Here is a 21,600-nt window from a genome sequence, read left to right on the forward strand (position 1 = left end):
TCTAACATAATTGAATTTAATTGAATTATTTTGGAATTTAGGGTTTAGAATGAAATTGAATTACTTTGGAAATTGGGGTTTAGAATGAAATTGAGGATTGTTTTGCAAATTTTAAAAGTTGGGGGACCTAAATTCAAGTATCTGAAAAGTTCAATAACCTTTTATATAATTTATCCTAATTTCTAACGGTAGTTTAAGTTGGGGGACTGTATTGCAAACGGAATAAATATTAGGGGACTGTATTACAAGTTTTAAAAGTTGGGGGACCTAAATGCAAGCTTCAGAAATATTCAGTGACCATTACTATACTTTACCTTTTTTTAAAAGGGTATACATGGGGCTCACATTACTTCAAGGGTGCGTTACTGTATTTCCTTTGTTAACGGTTTGGTGCTACCCTTATCCATTGGGACCGTTTAGTTGCTGCTGGCCGGCTGGCTTCATTCAAGTGTAGCTACGACCTTTGCAGCATCCAATGTGCTACATTGTGACTCAGACCCTCCTCTCCATCAATTATTTCTTTCCATTATCCCTTTTATAATTGATCGAGTTAGTGACGGATCTAAATCTAAAATTTAAAAATGGAGTCTAAAATTTTAAAATTTTTTTATAAAAAATAAGTATGGAAAATTCTAACTCTAAGCAACAGTGGCTCAGCTGTCTATGTTGATGATACCGATTCATATCAATTTCCCTATAAAAACAGTAGAAATGGACTTCTAAGTCTTAATCCTTTTTGAAATTCTAGATGATCCTAAAATTTTAAAACTTGAATCTAACCGTAATAATCCGGTTCAAAACTAATTGGACTGTCAGACAGGTAACAAGATCAAACCCAGCCACATTGAAAACAGGAAACACATCAAACTCTTGAGCTTTATGCTTTCATTTTTCTTGTTATTCAAATGATTAAAAATACATAATACAGCAGTGTTAAAAAAAAGGTCATCTTCTTCTCTGCATTACTGGTATAATTGTAACCCCAAAATTTAATGTGATTCATTTCTGGGAACTGTAATGGAGATTGTGGGTTACCTTGTCATATTCTAACCCCATTTTATCTATCTCCAGACTCGGTTTATTCCTTATCATTATTCTTTGACATGATATCACATTCAAGTCTACGCTGTAGATGAGCATTCACCTGCTTTCTTAATTTCGCGTTCTCGGTGAAGATGTCTTCTATGATCTTCCTTAACTCATCATCTGTTTCAGTGTCATATTGGGTGTAATATTGGCTATTGATATCACTGCCTTCTCTCTTGGCTAACTGTTTAACCTGATCAGATTTTTTTCAAGGTAAGAATTTAGTTAGTGAGAAAGATAAGGAAGGCCAGGCAATAAAAGAATCGAAACTAACATTAACAATTTGCATAAAACCCACAGAAAATGATATTAAACAAATAAAATTCGAGGGGCCGAGCGGCAGGGACGAACATAGGATTCTATGTTGGGGGCGTGAACTTGAACTTTTAAAATTCCAAGGGCAAACTTAAACTTATAAATTTTAGAGGGGTGGGGGAAACTGATTTTCAATAGAAATACATAGAAAAAATCTAAAATATATGATAATTTTAAAATTTCAGGGTAAGTGGATGGGCTTGGTGTCCATTCATGGAGGGCGGGGAGTGGATGGGAGATAAAGGGCACATAAGTAGCAAACTTATTTATGTGTTTTACCCATGATGGTGAAAGTCTACATATTCCGGTCAGCATTGAAGAATATCAATTGGGAACAAAAATGGCCAAAACTCACTTTTGTTGTCTATCTAAATATTTCCCAATAAATATTAAAAGGCCATCAAAGGGACATTAGTTGAACAGTATTGACTAGCCAGAAAAGCAAGATACCTCAGCCAGTAGGAGAGTGATTTTATCATCCGAAGTAGTCAACAAAACCAATGCTTCTTCAATGGAGGAAGACTCTTTGATTAAATCTTCATCCGTAGAAATATTCACACTGCATTCAAGAAGCCTGTTGTGAAGAAGCCGGCAATTATTGATCAGTTTTTCTCTTGCATTTCTTACATGCCTAATTTTTTGCCTTTCCTGTTCTAGTTGTGCCTGCAAAATTCAGAAGATTACGTCTCAAAGCAAGAAAACTTGGAGCAATGATTTGCTCTCACTACACCTAATATCTCTAGAATACTTAATGAAGTTTTTCAACAGATATTAATGGTTTCCTGTTTCTTTTATTTTGGCTGAATGCCTAAAGAAGAAACTTAACGACAACAAATACTTCAGTACAGACAGTTACCTCAGCTTCAGATTTTTCTGACAGTGATTGACCAACCTCTTGCTTCAGTTCTTTTTGGGATTTCCTGAGAGACTTGACCTCTTTAACTAGAACTTTAACATCTGCTTTTGATTTTGCTTCTAGTTCTTCATATCGCTTTGATATATCATTCAACTGCTCCCTAGTAGATTTAATTCTTGCAACATTGCATCTTTTTCCTCAGCAACAGATTGGTTGGTTGCCTCTGTCATTTGCTTCTCATCCTGTCTCATGTTTTAGTGTCTATTAGTGATGGCTAAACAGTACAAGTATGTTTGAATGGTAACGGACAACGTTTGTGGTGTTTGTCCAAGAGAAAGCAGTAGTGGATAATTTTTCAAAAGAAAAAAATCACGTAACATTGAATACAACTTCAATAACCAGGTTCTTTAGTGTTCCCAGCCAAAAGTTAGTTTTGGCCCCATCTTCTGCGGTATGTGAGAGGGAGAGCGTTAGAATTTTATATAAAAAAAATCAAACAACAAGAAACTTACATATCATTCACGTGCACACTGCAAGCATATGACAGTAACAAAGGCAAATAAATTTAAAGAATAAAACGGGGTTGAAATGCATTACCCATTTAGGATGCAACTTCAATTCCATTTCCAATGATTTCCGCCGAAGGTCTTCCATTTCCCACTGCATTTGAGTAGACCTTTCTCTTTCAATCAGGATAGCTTGCTGCAAGTTTTCTTTACTTTTTTGTTTGGTGTTTTCAAGTTCCACTTCCAAATACTTAACCTGAGCATCTTCAATTTGTTATTTCAATTCAACCTCAAAATTGCTAATATTTTACTATGACTAAATCTCATTCCACCTCTAGTGGGATATTAAGCACCCAAAGATAAAACGCATTAGAAAATGAATTGAAAGATATAATATTCGACACAGAAGAGGAAAACAAGAAAATGAAATACCGGTTGATACATCCGAATGCTGATCAAACAAAGGATATTATTAAAATAAAGGGAAAACAATATTGTGACATATAAGCAATTAACTTCACAAGTATGAGCTATAGCTGCCAAAATCCCTGAATACTGATAATATCTCAATTGTAATGATACCAAACAATTCAAATTATGACAACTGTCAAAATTTATCTCAGAATGGATATACACACCTTTGTCGTAAGATAACCTTTGACTGCTATTTCTTGATTTAATCTGGCTATAAGATCCTCCATGTCAGTTTTTGCAGTGACTAATCTCCTCTGCATGGTTAGAAGAACCCTGTTTATCTTATGACGCTGGTCCAATGGAAGAACTATTTGTCTATCTCCAGAAGACCGAGGATCAGAGTTTCCAAGGGTTCCCGTGGTATTTAATATTTCAGCAGTTCCAGGAAGGTCATCATTTGGAATCCCAGAAATCGACATGTCACTACCTCTCAAAGAATTTACGTCACTTCCAACACTTTCAGTTGATAACCTCCGAGCATGACCAGCCACCTTAGCTGGCTCTATCTCGGAAAAGAGTTCCAATCCATTACCAGCAATAGATGAAGCTCTGGACCCATTTCCATTATAGATGTCTTTCCCCAAAGTATTATTCATGTGTATGGCGCGTGATTTATGCCTAGGAAAATCATCTAGCTGCTCCAAAATTGCTTGTCCCATGAATAGTCCCTCATTAATATTGGACATACCATACTTCACAAGTTTTTCTATTGAAACTGTTAAATCTTCATCCAGTGTCAGATCTCCCGAACCAATTTCAGAACCGTCATCTCTCCCTAATCTAGGTGTCCCAGGCTCAGATGTCTCATAAGCAGTATCACTACCATAATCTGATGTGATTGACGAACTGCCAGCAAAATGAGATATACTTGAATTGGGAGGAACATTATTTGACGAAATTGTGCTATTTCCCACGGTATTAGCTTCGGATGAGCAATCATTTACTTCTTGAAATGCTGGAAAGAATAAGAAATGTCAAAACTCCAAGTTAATGATGAAACTAATCTTAATAATGGATAATATATAGAGAAAATAACCTCAGTGACCAAAAATGTCTTATAATATACGATTTTAACCAACTTTTTTTGGATTTGCCAAAATGACCAACTAAATCGCAATGCGATCGATAATTCGCAACGCGATCTCCGGTATCGCAAATCAGTTTCCAGATTCGCAACGCGATTCTGACTATCGCATTGCGATTTCCCAAATTCGCGTTGCGATTTTCCTAAATCGCAATGCGATTACGTAAATCGCAATGCGAATTAGGAAAATCGCAACGAGATTCTGACTATCGCAATACTGAATTTCAAATTCGCAACTCGATTTCTGAATTCGCAACAGGTTTTAATTTCGCAACACAAATGTTTTGGGTATATAACTACGCAGCAGTAGCAACTCATAACCTAAATCCCTAAATCGTAACTCATTCCATCTCCATCTATCACTCTCTCCGACGACATCCGTTCCTATATCCAACGACATCTTTCCCCATCCGGCAACAGGTTTTAGTTTCGCAGCTCGTTTGTTTAGTAAATTAATTTACAATAATGAAATCATCTAATGTTGATCATGTTTGGATAGATTTGTGTTTTGGAGGGTCATGGGAGAATGTTCATGGTGTTTTACAATATATGCCTTTACCCATGAATCTTCAACTAAAACTGTCATTAAAAAAGTTAACTTATGAAACTCTAATGTTACGTGTTGCAAATAAATTGAATTTAGAGCCCCTAAGTGGATTTAGGCTATCTTATTAGAGAAATGGTAAAGTTTATTTGTTAACCGACAATGAAGATATTGAACGATTCATTGCTTACATTAGTGTTTCAAGTGATGATGTTACATTGTATGTTGTTGAACCTAGAAGTAGTGAAGTTAGGTCAGTAGCAGGTAGTAATCAACTAAGTTTTTCAACCCCAGTTTATGGTGCTCAAAATTTAATGGTTCCACCACAATTTCATCACCAAGCAAATATTGTTTCACCACATTTCCAATACCAAACACAATCTCAAAACCCACAACCTTTCCCTAATCCAAATCCCAATCAACTTTCAGCACCAAATTCCGGTTTTCGTATTGACCAGTTAGACGATGATGAGCCAACAAAAAAAATTGTGAGTACTAGTCAGTATTCGAAATTTGATCTTGGTCAATACCCAGACTTTGATCTTGGTCAATACTCGGATTTTGATGATTTTTCAGAAGAAGAAACAGACCCTGCGTGTAATGATTTTGATATTGGTCAATACCCGAATTTTGATGATGAAACAGCCGTTGCCGAGGAAGATGTTGTTGATGATAATGAGGAGGAAGTTACGACTATAAATGAACATGTTAAACATCCATTCTGTAATTCATATAACACTGAAGAAGAAAAAGAAGAAGAAGAAATCCCCAAAGAAAAGTCCCCGAAGAAAATGCCACGGGAGTATAACAGGAATATGCCAGAATTACTTCAGATACCGGAAGAAGAGTTGGTAAAGATAGCAGTTGATTGTCATACAAAAATTATTCGTATCAAGAAAGATGATTGTTTTGATACAAAGGAAGACTTGAATATAGCTTTGTATACGAAATGTGTGGAAGATGGCTATCAACTAAAAGTTAACAAATCAAGCAAAGATCGTTTCGAAACAAGGTGTATGATTGACAAAAACTGTATGTGGCGTATGATTACAAAGAGGATAAAAGATTGTGAAATGTTTCAAGTTAGGACTTTTATTGATAAACATACATGTTCAAGAACCCAAGTTTTTCCTCACCATAGACAGGCAAACAAAAAGGTGTTGGGTGGTTTTCTGGCTGAGTTAATGTTTTTGAATGGTAGGGTATATCGGGGACATGAAATTATGACTGACATGAATGCTCGGTTCAAGATTAGTATCTCATATTCTCAAGCTTGGAGAGCCAAATGTTATGCCTTGGAATTGTTGAGGGGGTCGCCAGAAGCATCGTTTGCCCAACTGCCGGCTTATTGTCACAATTTAAAGCTGAAAAATCCTAGGTCGGTAACTCATATCAAAACAGATAGAGATGGACGCTTTGAGTTGCTGTTTACCGCCATTGGTGTTGCGGTTAGTAAATCAATATAATTTTGTTGACTCATTTTTGTTAGTTACATGCATTTCACATTTAAATGATTATATTTCTTGTGTATATGATTTTGTAGATTCGTTCGTTTATTAATTGTATGCGCCCAGTTATTATAGTTGACGGAGCACATTTAAAAGATCGATACCTTGGAGTAAACTTATTAGCAGTAGCCATGGATGCTAACAATGGGATACTGCCAATAGCTTACGGGGTTGGAAAATCTGAAACCTTTGATTCATGGACATGGTTTATGGGGCATCTTAGGGATTGCATAGGTCCTATTAGCAATCTGACAATCATATTCGATAGGGCAAACTCAATTGACAACGCTGTTAGAAGGTGTTTCCCAGATGCTTTTCATGGACTTTGTGGTGTTCATTTGTATAGAAATCTAAAATCAAGGTTTGCTGGTATAAAAAATCACAAATGGACATACTGGAAGACTGTAAAAGCTTATCGGGAAGTGGATTTTAATAAGCATATAAACTGTTTAAGACGTGTTTTGCCTCAGTGTGCTCAAACACTAGAAGATGTCGGGTTTGAAAGATGGTCAAGAGTACATCAACTTGGAGCAAGATATGGTTTCATGACGTCTAATATTGCAGAATCAATCAACGCTCTAAGTCGTCATTCCCAGAAATTACCCATTACTATGTTAATGGAGTTTTTTCGAGCCTCTATTCAACAGTGGTACTATAAGAAAAGAAACCATGCAGGTATTATTTCTTTAAATTCGTAACTTATCATATATTTTACTAAGTATTATTTATTTAAATTTACAGGAACATTGGAACATCGTGTTACACCATGGACAGAAAAAAAGATAACGACACGTGTTGTGAAGTCAACGTCATGGAGAGTTGAACCATGTTCAAACACTTTGTTTGAAGTACTGGATAATAACTTAAATGGGCTTGTCGATCTAAATGCAAAGACATGTAGTTGTATGAAATGGCAAACATTTTGGTTATCCGTGTGGCCATGTTATAAAAGTTTCTCTTCATCTAAACCAAGATGATTCAAGCACATACGCTATGGATTGCTACACTACAGAAGTATATCGACAGACTTATGGCGACATTGTCTACCCTATTCCACATCCTTCTGAGTGGGACATACCAGATGACTTACAAACAGTTTTACCACCAGCCATGGACAGAAGGCTACCTGGCCGACCAAAAAACCACGATCGTATACCGTCTAAGGGTGAAGAGAAGAAGAGATCGACATGTAGTCGGTGCAAGGAAAGTGGTCATACAAGGTTGACATGTGGATCACCAGTGCCATCACAATCATCTTTTCCTCTACCAAAATATGGATCCTCATCAAAATCCAAAGCTCATATGGTGTCAGGCAAAAGGCAATCAAAATCGCAATCATCTTTAAAATCCCAATCACAACCGGCTTCACCTTTTGGGACTGTTAACTTAGTAAGATTTTTAAATGCAAACGTTTTATTATGTGGATTTTATGTGTGAACTTTTAACATTTTCAGTTAGCATGTATTAGTAACTTGAGTTTGAAAATTGCTATGATCTGTTCAGTTGTTATCACTTATTAGGCATTCATTTGACTATCGTAACACGGAAATGACGTTCGCAATCATCTTAATGTCTATCGCAACGCGGAAATGACTATCGCAATGCGAAATGAAAATCGCAACGAGAGAATCGCAATGCGAAATGAAAATCGCAACGAGAGAATCGCAACGAGGGAATCGCAAAGCGAAATGAAAATCGCAACGCAAATTTAGTTTCGCGTTGCGATTATAGTTTCGCGTTGCGATTTTGTCGTTGCGATTTTCATTTCGCGTTGCGATTCTCTCGTTGTGAATTTCATTTCGCATTGCGATAGTCATTTTTGCCTTCAACATAATGCAGATTGAAATCAACAAAATCAACCATTACATTTCAATCAATTAAACAAGCACAAATAAGAATTATGTTCACATCAATTAAACAAATCAACTTTTACAAATCATCTTTTACAAATCAATTAAACAATCAAAAAATAAGCAATAATTCTTATTTCCTCATCTACTATTGAATCAACTTTTGCAGCCATACATCATTTTCACGCAGCTCACTTCTGAGATTAACCTGCAGAAACCAAACATTTGCTCAAACAACACTTTCTACACATCTAAAACCTACAAACAGCAAATTATTGAATTCTAGATACTTAACCAAACATTTTCAAACCAAAAGACTATAAACTTACCAATTGTTTATGGACATTTTTATAACGCGGATGTAGGTAGGCAGCGTCTCGTATATATCGATCTAGCCATATAATGCCAAAACCACAAGCCTACTGTAGCTATATCTCTATCGGTGGGAGGTAGATACTTTATACTTCCTGTGATCAAACACTCCAACGCCAAGCATACGAGAGGACCACAATCCCCTTTGGATCCTTTCGTTTGTTGTGGTGCGGTCTCGTCTCTGCTAACTGTAATATTGAGCTTCTTTGGCTTCTTGTTTCCAGAACGAGTCCAATAATTTATCGCATCCAAGAATTTAGCCAAATGAGAGCTCCATCCCTTAATAATATCTCTTAAATCAGCCAATGATATGTAATTTATCATGTTGTCATATACTATTGCCTTAAGGGATGGGAGCTGAAGCTCGACGAGAAGCCAATGTTTACGTTCCAAAACAGGGATAAACACCTGCAATCATAAGTAATAATTCATTCATTTGTGCACTTATTTATGAATATCTTTAAACTCAATCTAAAATAAATACTAACCTTATCGACCTCCCACCATGCAGGATAAAGTTTAGCTTGTCCATTGCCCAACGCAAATGATTCATCTCGTTGATTCTTCAAGTGAACGGCGTTAAAAGACGTCGGCATAATTGTATATCGTGTATTTCTTTTATTTTCCTTAAGTTTCCTAATTATTAGAAGACGTGACACCCACACATCGATACGCTGTTTTACAAAAAAAGACATATATTAGTAACTTATATAAATTTTAAAAAAATAATCAAATTGAAATATAAGAAAAATATAAGACTTACCCCTCATCGAAATAGCCATTGTCTTCGACCCCTAATAATACGCCCCACCAAGACCGATCAAGCAACAAATAGATATCATCGTTGAGCTTGCATATGTCAGTGAAACACCCCTGGCTCCGCTCATGTAGATAAAAATCAACTGCGGTCTTAGCCCAAAGGGTGTTATCCAGAATTGTATCCGGTAGTTGTCTCCTCTCCACTTCAGATACCGGAATGGTACTGGCCGATAACTCATACGAGAGCCAACTCTCATCCATCATGTCCGGCACGTCAGAGGGTTTCTCAAGAATCTTACATATGACGCCATGTGAATCGGGCTCTTGAATGGTGGGAGGGACCTCTTCAACGATGACAGTGGCCTCTTGAACGGTGGGAGGGGACTCTCGAGGAATGATAGGGGCCTCTTCAACGATAGGAGTGGACTCTTGAGGGATGACAGACGAGTCGAGCTTCTTCTTGCGGTGTCTTCGCACTATTGGGGTGTACGGAGACTTAATAGCACGTGCACGCCGTCTGATACGTGAACTCTGTCGTGCAAGAAAAACCCAACGTAAAGCATCCACCTTATCGGGCCGCTAAATAATTAAATACAAAAATCAGTGAATAAACAGACATGATATTTAAACTGTGAAAACAAAGACAAATATGTTTCAAACTTGCATTGAATTCACCCAAGTCATTATTCTATCATAGTTCACAAAATGCATCAGATAACAAAGGCAAATATGTTTCAAACTTGCAACACTGTCAACTTAGTATTTGTCTTTGTCTATTGGTTGAAGTAATGCAATTCATTCAAGTTTCAATTTGCAGAAGAAGAATAGTTTCTGGAACTTAAAATCGCAACGTGAAAAATGACTATCGCAACGCGAAATGAAAATCGCAAAGAGAGAATGAAAATCGCAATGCGAAACGAAAATCGCAACGAGAGAATCGCTACGTGAAATGAAAATCGCAACGAGAGAATCGCAATGCGAAATGATAATCGCAACGCGATTATAGTTTCGCGTTGCGATTTTTGGTTTCGCGTTGCGATTCGCGTTGCGATTTTTGGTTTCGCGTTGCGATTTTTGGTTTCGCGTTGCGATTCTCTCGTTGCAATTTTCGTTTCGCGTTGCGATTTTCATTCTCTCGTTGCGATTTTCATTTCAACCAAAAGACAAAACAGTGTTGCTAAAATATAGTTTCAAGAATAAACTATTTCTTCTTCTTCTGCAAATTGAAACTTGAATGGATTGCATTACTTCAACCAAAAGACAAAACAAAGACAAATACTAACTTCAGAGTATTAAAGAATATACAGTTTAGCAGAATTGGCAGCAAACGAACAAATTTACTTTCAACCAAAAGACAAGACAAAGACAAATACTAACTTCACAGTGTTAAAGAACACACAATTTAGCAGAATTGGCAGCAACCGAAAAATTTACTTTCAACGAAAAGACAAAACAAAGACAAATACTAACTTCACAATGTTAAAGAATACACAGTTTAGCAGAATTGGCAGCAACCGAATAAATTTACTTCAACCAAAAGACAAAACAAAAGATAAATACTAACTTCACAGTGTTAATAAACAGTTTAGCAGTATTGGCAGCAACCGAATAAATTTACTAAGCAATCTAAGTGAAATGGTTAATCTAAGTGAAATTACGAGTAAATTTATCATCAAGTTAAATATGAAAAATCTTAAACTTACCTCGTTGCGTAGAGTATGAACCTCATTCTGCAACAATACTACCATCTCACGTAGAGCGGCAACCTCACCACGTAAAGTAACACCTCCACACGCCATGCACCATCGTTATCGCGTAGAGTACCGATCTCCTCATGCAAGGCATTGACCTCATCACGTAACTCCCTTGACTCATCCCGTGGAGGTAGAGAACAGGGAGATAGAAGTCATGGCATCTTTTCCGGTCACCTATCATGAGGTGATGGTGGAGAAGAGGCTCGATGATGTGACGGGATAGGTGATGGCTCTCGTTGTAGAGGTGTATAGTCGGGTCGATCAGGTGATGGCTCTGGGTGAGGTGATGGCTCTCGAAGTGGAGGAAGTGGAAGCTGCTCATCATTCGTGCCATTAAGAAAACGCTGACTAGCTTGCCACCAATCAGTGGCAAGCTCAGCCTCCGTGAGTGTCAGTCTCATTAATGGAGTGTTAGCCTCCTAAAAATATAAAAACTCAAACAAAGTTAAACGTCTACTATTAATAACTTGTTTATATATGATAGTATTTGTGTTAACTTACATTATTTATTGTCGCATATGGTATTAAGTCTTCCCAATCCAACAACGTTTCCTCTTCCAGGAAATAGCCCTAGGAATATCATTTGAAGTTTTTAATGCATATGTCCGCATGCTGGGGAAAGCCTCGAATATCCAAATCTACAAACAATATAATAACAAACATTAGTAATTGTTAAATAATTAATTATAATTTTGAAAATATTATATAGAAATTCTTACCTTAAAGGCCCAAACAAAGCCTGACAAAGTGTATTTCGACCCATCGCCACGCAAACTTTTGCGGTCATCAAAGGCAAACGACAACTTAGTCCAGGTAGCTTTCCATATATACGAACCCCACGGAAACAGATTCCATGCATTTAGGTCCTCTACCAATAATATTAGCTCCTGAGGAATAGGTTGTCTGGCCTCTCTGCCTAAAAAGCCGGCATACAAAAGTAGTAGAAGGCATACTCGGACAACATCGACGTCATTCATCCCGAGTAAAACCATCTTTCTTATTAAACAATTTCTTCAGGTCATCGACGTGTAAGTTCGGCTTCTCTATTGACTCATCAGGAAAAACCCTGGATAACCATGATGGGCGGGTGATATGACGAGTGTACCGGCCTACATCATCGTGTCCGAATCGTAGACCAGTGATTAACTAGAACTCCTTCCGCCCAAAACAAGTATACGCCGGTGGAAAATGAAACCATATCTCTTCCTCACCACGTTGTATACTGTTGGGTAGATCGCTAGTCATGGTCTGAAGCCACAAATGGGTCAAATTAGCATCTCCACCCGGATGCTGTACTCTCAGCCATGACCCGAAGCAGGTTTCCTCAAACAATTTTCTTTGTGCAGGTGAAAGCTTCGAAGCAATTGTAGTGGCTAGGCTAACTTTATTCCTTAATGTCAATGAAGCCGAAAAAAATTTCTACAAAAACAATAAACATACCAAGTTAGATATACCAAAAACTACACTGTGAAGATATACCAAAAACAATAAACATAAATAGTAGTTTATTCTTGAAACTAAAATTTGCAACATTGTTTTGTCTTTTGGTTGAAATGAAAATCGCAACGAGAGAATGAAAATCGCAACGAGAGAATCGCAACGCGAAATTAAAATCGTAATGCGATTTTGGTTTCGCGTTGGGATTATCTCGTTGCGATTTTCATTTCGCGTTGCGATTCTCTCGTTGCGATTTTCATTTCTCTCATTGCGATAGTCATTTTCGTGTTGCGATTTTCATTTTCATGTTGCGATTTTAAGTTTAGAAACTATTCTTCTTCTGCATTACTTCAACCAAAAGACAAAACAAAGACAAATACTAACTTCACAGGGTTAAAGACTAAACAGTTTAGCAGTATTGGCAGCAATCGAATGAATTTAATAAGAAATCTAAGTGAAATGGTTAATCTATTATTGAAATTACCAGTAAACTTATCATCAATTTCAATATGAAAAACCTAAAATAATGCAAAATTTTCAAAATAAAAATAATTAAAAAAACTAACCATCGGAGGTTGATTTTCCATTTCTGAATGATTGTGAGGGATTTCTGACCGTGAATGGTTGTGAGGGATTTCGCCGGCGATAGGGACGGAAATCTTCGGAGATGGGGACGGATTTCGCCGTAGAGAGTGAGAGATGGAGATTGGACTGAGTTGTGATTTTAGGTTTTAGGTTATGAGTTGCGATTACGGGATATACTGTGGACGGTTCAGTTTCTGATATATTAAGAAATTCGTGTTTGGAATTTGAAAAAAAAATACGCGTTAATACAAATGGCGCTATGTAAATCGCATTGCGAATTAGGAAACTCGCAATGCGATTTACGTATTCGCATTGCGAATTAGGAAAATCGCAACGCGAATTTGGGAAATCGCAATGCGATAGTCAGAATCGCGTTGCGAATCTGGAAATTGATTTGCGATACCGGAGATCGCGTTGCGAATTATCGATCACATTGCGATTTAGTTGGTCATTTTGGCGAATCCAAAAAAAGTTGGTTAAAATCGTATATTATAAGGTATTTTTGGTCACTGAAGTTATTTTCTCTAATATATATCTATACACACATATATGGTCAATTATACAACCTATAACTTTGGGATCTATTAGACATCCATTTTTACAGCTAAACTTTACAAGATAATATAACTAAATCTTAAAGTTCCATTAATCATGCAGAATTGCACATACAAGACCTCGCGGCAGCTTCTAGTTCAAGAAAGGATGCCACTGTGACACTTCTGGACAAGTCAATGTCAGACAACAGCTTTGTCATCCACTCCTCCAGTGAACACTTTCTCTGCAAAAAAAAAAAGCAGCTTTATTTAGTTGTCTAAATAAAACCTAAGAATGATCATTCAGTTTTGACATTCACTTTTTGGTTCCAACAGATATTTGTCAAGTAAAATCTCCAATCAATGCTAAGTTTATTTCAGTAGGAAAACATAAATATCATACAGATTCAAAACTTGAAAGGTTTTTTCTTTTTTTAAGAAAAACAATTATCCATTCATGAGTTTTGACTCATCCAGCGCTGAGTAAGTGCCCAAGGATACGACGTTTGATATCAAGGGATGAACTTATTATATATCAAATAAGCGCCAAAAATAAAATTCAATCATAAGTACTAAACAATCAGAACATGAACGAAGGACATCAAAATCCATTCCTTTCTATGTTAAAAGAAAAATATGGTCTCCAAAACGAAAATCCATGTCAAGATTAAATTATTACTCAGCCCTTACTTTAAAGTGTCTATATTCTTGATAGAGTTCTCCTATGACCGTCCTTAATTAAAATTACTACTAAATTTCAGCTGCAAATATTTAAAAACCTAGGAAGCACGGGGACGCCATCGGTGTGCCGTTTCAAGTACCTGATACGTCCCCGGCACGGGGACAACACGGGGGCGGCTGCGGTACGTACCGGGGACGTGCCACGGTGGCAGGGTACGACTAAACGGAGGCGGGGACGTTTCACCGATAGCTGAGGACGTTTCGGGGACGGCTGGGGACTTTCACATGCGTTCCCAGGAGCTTTTTGTCATTTTACATTTAAAAAAATCCCCATCGCATAACCTAATTTCACAGCTTCTCAATTCTCTATTTCTTCTCTCGACTCTCATCGTCTCTTAACTCTCGGCACTAAATTTGTGCTGCTGAAGTGAAGAATTCCAGGTTTCAAAGTTTCAGTTGGCTATGTAAGTTCTCCAATTTCTCTACGTTTTTCAATTTGTTTTCTCTTCCCTTTTCAATTTATTTTCATTACCGAATATCCTTTGCAATTTAAAGTTTTCTTTGCTCTATTTGTGCTTCTCTCATCTTGTTTTTATCTGAAATTGATGATAAAAAACATGCTCAAGTGTTTCATGAATGGAATTTTGCTAGCTCTTAATGAATCAAACCATAAACTGTCTCGAGCATAATCCTTTCATCCTGCACTTTTCCATTCTATTATTGTCAAGTTCAGCTCACAGTTTATCTCCCTTTTTTTGGGTCACCATCAATGCTCACAACCTTTCATTCATTACTGTTGTCGTTGTTGTTTATTCTCTTTATTACCATCATCTTCAAAAACTTTGCTTGATAGATAGTTAATGAACTTGTAAGTTTCATGCTCATCTTAGTCTTACTGGTATCAAAATTAGTTTTTGGTTTTGAATCATAAAATACTAACTCATTTCCTAACCACTAAACCTAATTCAGGCAATTTTACAACCAATCGGGTAACTAATTCTGAACTTTGATATGATACTGCTAGCTTTCACGTCAACATTATTACCTATAGATGTTCAGCATCTGTTTTGATAGGTTTGCTTGGTTTGAATTGCTCTGAAATGTACCAGTAGTAAATTCTTCATTGCTTTTTGCTACTTGTTTTATGTGCTATATTCTAATGTGTTATTTGTTATCCGGACAGTCAATCAAGGTGTCTATTCTCGAACAAATAAGTTTGATGGCCAGAATTACCTAATTATGATTGTTCTGCTAAAATGAGAAGCTAAAAAATAAGTTCCTTGTGCCACAAATTTATTCTGTTCTTCATGCTGTTAATAGTCGGGGTGTGGTTCTTGTCTAAGTTTAGCTCTTCTCTAGTGTGGTTTGCTTTTTTTTTTTGGCGATGCAAGGCAGAAATCTATTGCCTGCCAAATGGAAAATGCTTATATATGATAATAAAAGCTTTTTGTAATGAGAGACCACCTATTCACAACTAACATTTATTTATTGTGGTTTGAATCTTGAAATTTGATATTTTAATATTGTGGTTTGTTTATGGATTTTATTGTTCTAAACTTAATATTGTTGTTTTAGTCTTAATATTTGACTTTATTTATGATTTTTTATATATATTTAATTTTAAAATTATTTTATATGTCGTACTATTTCCGTGTCCGTATCTTATAATTTTAAAAATTATCGTTTCCCGTCCCGTATCCATATAAGTGCAACATAGTTAAAAACCATGGCAACTCTGTAAACGCTTAAAACCAGCTCATGCGGTCTTACGTAGACATGGGAAACAAATCCATAATTCTAAATTGACTAGATTAGTACATTTAAAAACTGATAATGCAATGACAAAAAATAAACTGATAACGTGATAGCAATAAATTCGCTGTCTTTTCAATAAAGATTAAGACAACAACATAAGTTACTGAAACAATCTAGCAATAAAGTCCAATCTCGTCATAGCAAAATCAACAGTCTGCTTTTCTTTTGGTCTGGATCCACCTTAAAACTAACTCTAAATATTAATTATGGTTCAAAATTCTAGAAATTTATGAACTAACCTCTTCTATCGCCAGAAAAGCTAAGCGCTAATTCGAATTCCAAGTTAATTTCAAATGAAATCAAATAAAAAAGAGATGAAATTGTGGGAAAGCTTACCCATTTACGAGGTGGCTGACTCCAATCCATCCCGAGAGGCAATGGCGAAGTCCCGAGAGGCATAACTCTTGATTTCACCTTTTTACACACTAAACACCTTTCACATACATTTTCAACATACTTTTTCATTTTTTTAGCCAAAAGAAGTGTTCTTTCAAGATGCTAAATGTCTTTTCAACGCCAAAATGTCCCATAAGTCCCCTTCATGTGCTTCTTTGGTTAATACTTCTCTCATAGAACCTTGTGGGATACAAAGTCTTCCTTCCTTGAAAAGATATCCATCATACTGGTAGTATTTGTCATGAGCACCAGTTTCACATAACTTATACTTTTCTCCAAAGTCCAAGTCAATAGCATAAAATGAATGAAAAACCAAGGAGTTTAGAATCCAAAGTGTTAAGTAAAACATACATGCGTGAAAGAGCATCTGCCACAATGTTATCTTTTCCTTTCTTATAGTGGATGACATAGGGAAAAAACTCAAGGAATTCGACCCATTTGGCATGTCTCTTGTTAAGTTTGTGTTGTCCTTTGATATGGTTTAAGGCTTCATGGTCAGTGTGTATAACAAATTCCCTTGGTAACAAGTAGTGCTGCCAAGTCTCCAATGCCCGAATGAGTGCATACATATCTTTGTCATATGTTGGATAGTTCAAGATTGTACCATTTAGTTTATCACTAAAGTAAGCAATTGGCCTTCCTTCTTGGCTCAAAATAGCACCAATTCCAATTCCGGAGGCATCACATTCAACTTCAAATGTCTTTTCAAAGTTTGGCAAGGCTAATAGTGGTGCCTTTGTCAAATAATCTTTGAGTTCGTTGAATGCTATATCTTGTTATTTGCCCCAACAGAAGTTTGAATTCTTCCTAATAATCCCTGTTAAGGGGGCGGCAATAGAACTAAAGTTTGGTACAAATCTCTTGTAAAAACTGGCCAATCCAAGGAAACTCCGAACTTGACTAACATTGATAGGTTTTGGCCATTCTTGTATTGTCTTAATCTTCTATGGATTCACCGTTAGTCCCTGTGAACTTACAATGAAGCCTAAGAAGGTAACTTGGTCAGTACAAAAAGCACACTTCTTGAGATTAGCGTATAAGTGCTCTTCTCTCAAAGTGCTAAGAATATATCTTAAATGTTCAACATGCTCGTTTAGGGACTTACTGTATATCAAGATGTCATCAAAATAAACAACACAAAACTTACAAATATAAGACCGAGGGACATGGTTCATCATATGTATAAAGGTGCTAGGGGCATTAGTTAAGCCAAAAGTCATGACTAACCACTCATACAAACCTTGTTTAGTCTTGAATACAGTTTTCCACTTGTCATCTTCCTTTATTTTAATCTGATGGTAGCCACTTTTCAAGTCAATTTTGGAGAAGATGCTGGCTCCACTAAGTTCATCAAGCATATGATCCAATCGAGGTATAGGGTGCCTATATTTGATAGTGATATGGTTTACAACCCTACAATCCACACACATTCTCCAAGTTTCATCTTTCTTTGGCACCAACAAAACTGGTACAACACAAGGACTTAAGCTCTCCCGAATGTATCCTTTGTCTAGTAGTTCTTTGACTTACTTTTGTAATTCATTGGTTTCTTCGGGATTACTTCTATACGCTAGTCTATTGGGAATGGTGGCTCCGGGAATGAAATCAATTTGATGTTCAATTCCTCGATTTGGTGGTACTCCATATGAAATTTTGTCAGGGAACATGTCTTTAAATTCCTGCAATGGATTAGAGACAGAAGAAGGCAAGCCTTCAGGAGGGTTAGTAAGTAGAAAACTTTCCTTATACATAAGTATAAGTATAGCTTTCTTTGTTGATAAATGTTTTCGAACATCTCCTCTGTTGGTATAAATGTTCATTTTCTGAGTGTGAATTTCTTTGATCTTCTTTTCCTTCTCCCATTCTTCTATGCGTGACTTAAGGGTCACTTGACATTCATGGCCTTGACTTGGAAGCATAGGTGCCAATATGATTTTTCCTTCCTTGATGTTGAAAGGAATACTCATTGGAAAATCCATCATGAGTAGCCTTCTTGTCCAATTGCCAAGGTTGTCCTAATATAATGTGACTTGAGATCATGGGCACCACATCACAAAGAACTTCATCCTTGTATCTTCCAATGGAGAAATGAACAACAACTTGTTTGGTTACCTTTGCTTCCCCCACATCATTGAGTCACTGAAGTTTGTAAGGATGAGGATGCTTGGAAGTCTTTAGACCCAACTTTTCCACCATGTGAGTACTTTCTACATTTGTACAATTTCCTCCATCAATGATCACCACACAAACTTTATCTCCCATGTGACATTTTGTATGGAAGATATTCTCTCTTTGTTCATCTTCTTGACTTTGAATGTTCAAAGTCCTTTTAACTACAAAGATGTTAGATGGAAGAGACATGTTAGAAAATAAGAAAAAGGAAATGTGTATAGGACCTTACCAATTAATGCTCTCACGAAGCCTCACGAGATCACTCCAATGAAACTTGAATGTCACTCAATCCACTCATGTTTGCACTCTAAGACTTCAAGGCTTTTACTAGTCCTCTTCTGATCTCACACGCTCAATCCTTTTTCCTCTCAATTCTCTTTATCTCAAGTTCTAAGTAACTTTACTCAAAACTGTACCAAGTAAAGTTAACTTATTGTGCGTCGACTGCAAAAAGGTTAGTAGGAATGGAAAGAAAAATATAATGAAAAGATGGCTTAGAAATAGAAAGAAGAGAATAAAGGGTTACTTACACAAAGTCACTTCACAACCTTCTATCACCACAATCAATTTTAAAGGCTTACTTGAATGGCTTGGTGATGAGAATTGTTGTTGCATGCTTTCAACTTTTCTTGCTTTTCTTTTCTTTTTCTTCTTTTTGTTTTCTTTTTTTGAGTGCTTGCAATTCCTTTGCTGAATTTTTATTTTTTTGTTTGCACTTCACTTATATTTCTTTTTGTATTTTGTTTTTATTGTTGTTGAACATTGCTTCTTCCACCAAAGCTCTGAATACCGCTTGATGTAAGGTACTCCTACCTTTTAATTGATTGTGGATCTAGGAAGGAAGCAAAACAACATGCATAAGTGAATAGCTCAAATAGATGGTTTGGTGGTAGATGTAAAGGTGAAATGTGGGCTTTTTATGTTATGAGAAATGGTAGTGGAAGTATGTTGGTTTGGCTATGGGTTGGGTGATGAAACAATGGAAAGTTGGTGAGGATAGTATCTTAGAAATGACCAACAAAGAACCAGTACTATAGAGCGCAAAGACCCAGCCTTACAAATCCTTTCTAAGGGTGGTAACAAGGACTTGGACCCACTATCTATAGAGAGATAAGAACCACAAGTATTAACGGAAGAAGGGGTTGATGCCACAAGTAAATAAATTACTTGATAAGTCGATAAAAGTCACAAGGACTTAAGCAAAGAGAATAATCTCACTTATATTGAAAGGCGTGTACAAATGAAATAGGACTAGCCTATTTATAGTTTTTGAAGGGACTTGGCCGAATGGGTACATGGTGGTTCGGCCAGCCATTGTGTCCCTTTTATAATGACATAATTAATTAATAAATAACATGAAAAATATAGGTTCCGGTTCGATTGGAATGGAGGGGCATGTCTTATGGTCGAATAGCACTTGAATCCCTTCAAGTTGGCGCCAATTTGGATGAGAATGATGTTTGGCTGAATGGTGAGATTCCCATTCATCTTGGCACCTAAATGGAGTTACACGCATAGCGCATGGCATGACTGATCACAAGGCATGCACATGGCTCTCTAGGATGCTTGTGGTGCAACCTTATGCATAGGATGAAGACCATGAATGGGCAGAAGTCTTGGGTGTGAGTTGAGCTACCTTTTAGCTTGCATGTGCCTAACTAGCTAGCAATGTAAAGGCTGGTGGTAAATGATCTCCTTAGTCGTGACCTCCCAAGCTTCATAGCAGCACGTTCAGCTACAATCAGCTACAATTGATGTCACTTTTAGCAACTTATCTTCAAATAGTCCAACTAGCTGAGATTAGCTAGCCTTGAGTTCCTCCAGCTGAGTTGAGCTTTCTATAGTGTTACATGAGCTGCCATGATGTTTGTGAGCTGATTGTGAGTTGCATATGGCTTCCAAATACTCCACCAAGCTATCCCAATGTGTGCCATGCTCCAATGTACCTACATGTGCAAAGAAAACAAGGTAATTCAATGACATTGAGCTTGTATGAGCTAATTACCTTGCTGCCTTGCATGATCATGATCTTGTGAGCTATAAATGCATGACATGAGCTAAGTATATAATCATATAATATATATAAGCTAATGTATAAGGTCTAAGAGCTAAAATGAATGCACACAAGCTAACAAATGAATGATAAGCATGTTGTCATTTCATAAATATAATGAATCATGCTTAATATGAATGCAATACTATTCTAACATGCTTAACATACTTAAATAACAATGTGCATCAATTGTAAAGATGTGTGCATGCTAAGTTATTCTTTAGCTATTAAAGCATTATATAACTTAACATTGGATGATGTTAAGTTGTCAAATGAATTAAAAACTTCAAGACACTTAGTTAAGAGTACTTCCCTGAATTGTTTGGCCCTTGATCTAGTAATGAGTCCTTGAGGCATAACTTCTAGATCCAAGGTAGGCGTGATCACATCAATTAAACCCTAGAAATTTCCACTATAAATATCACATTATACTCTCTAAAAAAGAGATACAGATACCCTACCACAAAGGTTTTGAGAAAGGCGGTTGCAACTTCTTCTTTTCCACCGTTCCACTCTCCCCCATCCTTGGTGTCCTCCATAGCCAGGCTTCGCCGGAGCAGAGGCCATGCCCTTAAAAGGGGCTGGTGCGCTAAAGCAGTCATGGTGGTGGTATGATGTCACGATAGAGCTCTGTTATGGGAGTTTTTCTTCTTATTCTTCTTCATTTTTTATCTTTTAAGGGCTTGTATTTATTGAATATTTTTAGGATGACATTAACCACACCATGAACTGTTTTATTTGGTGTTGGAAATGCTTGGATGATACTTTATTTTACTATTAATGAATGATTAAGTATGCTTTTGTTAAATGTTGTTTTGTT

General features: G+C 36.7%; 1 pseudogene; it reads right to left on the reverse strand.

The window, feature by feature from the left end:
- Window positions 1-1,078: 1,078 nt before the first annotated feature.
- Window positions 1,079-21,382, reverse strand: LOC120132328 (annotated as a pseudogene).
- Between the last annotated feature and the right edge of the window lie 218 nt (window positions 21,383-21,600).

Source organism: Hibiscus syriacus, unplaced genomic scaffold, assembly GCF_006381635.1.
Source record: "Hibiscus syriacus cultivar Baekdansim isolate YM2019G1 unplaced genomic scaffold, ASM638163v2 tig00001728_pilon, whole genome shotgun sequence".
Classification (NCBI taxonomy): Eukaryota; Viridiplantae; Streptophyta; class Magnoliopsida; order Malvales; family Malvaceae; genus Hibiscus; species Hibiscus syriacus.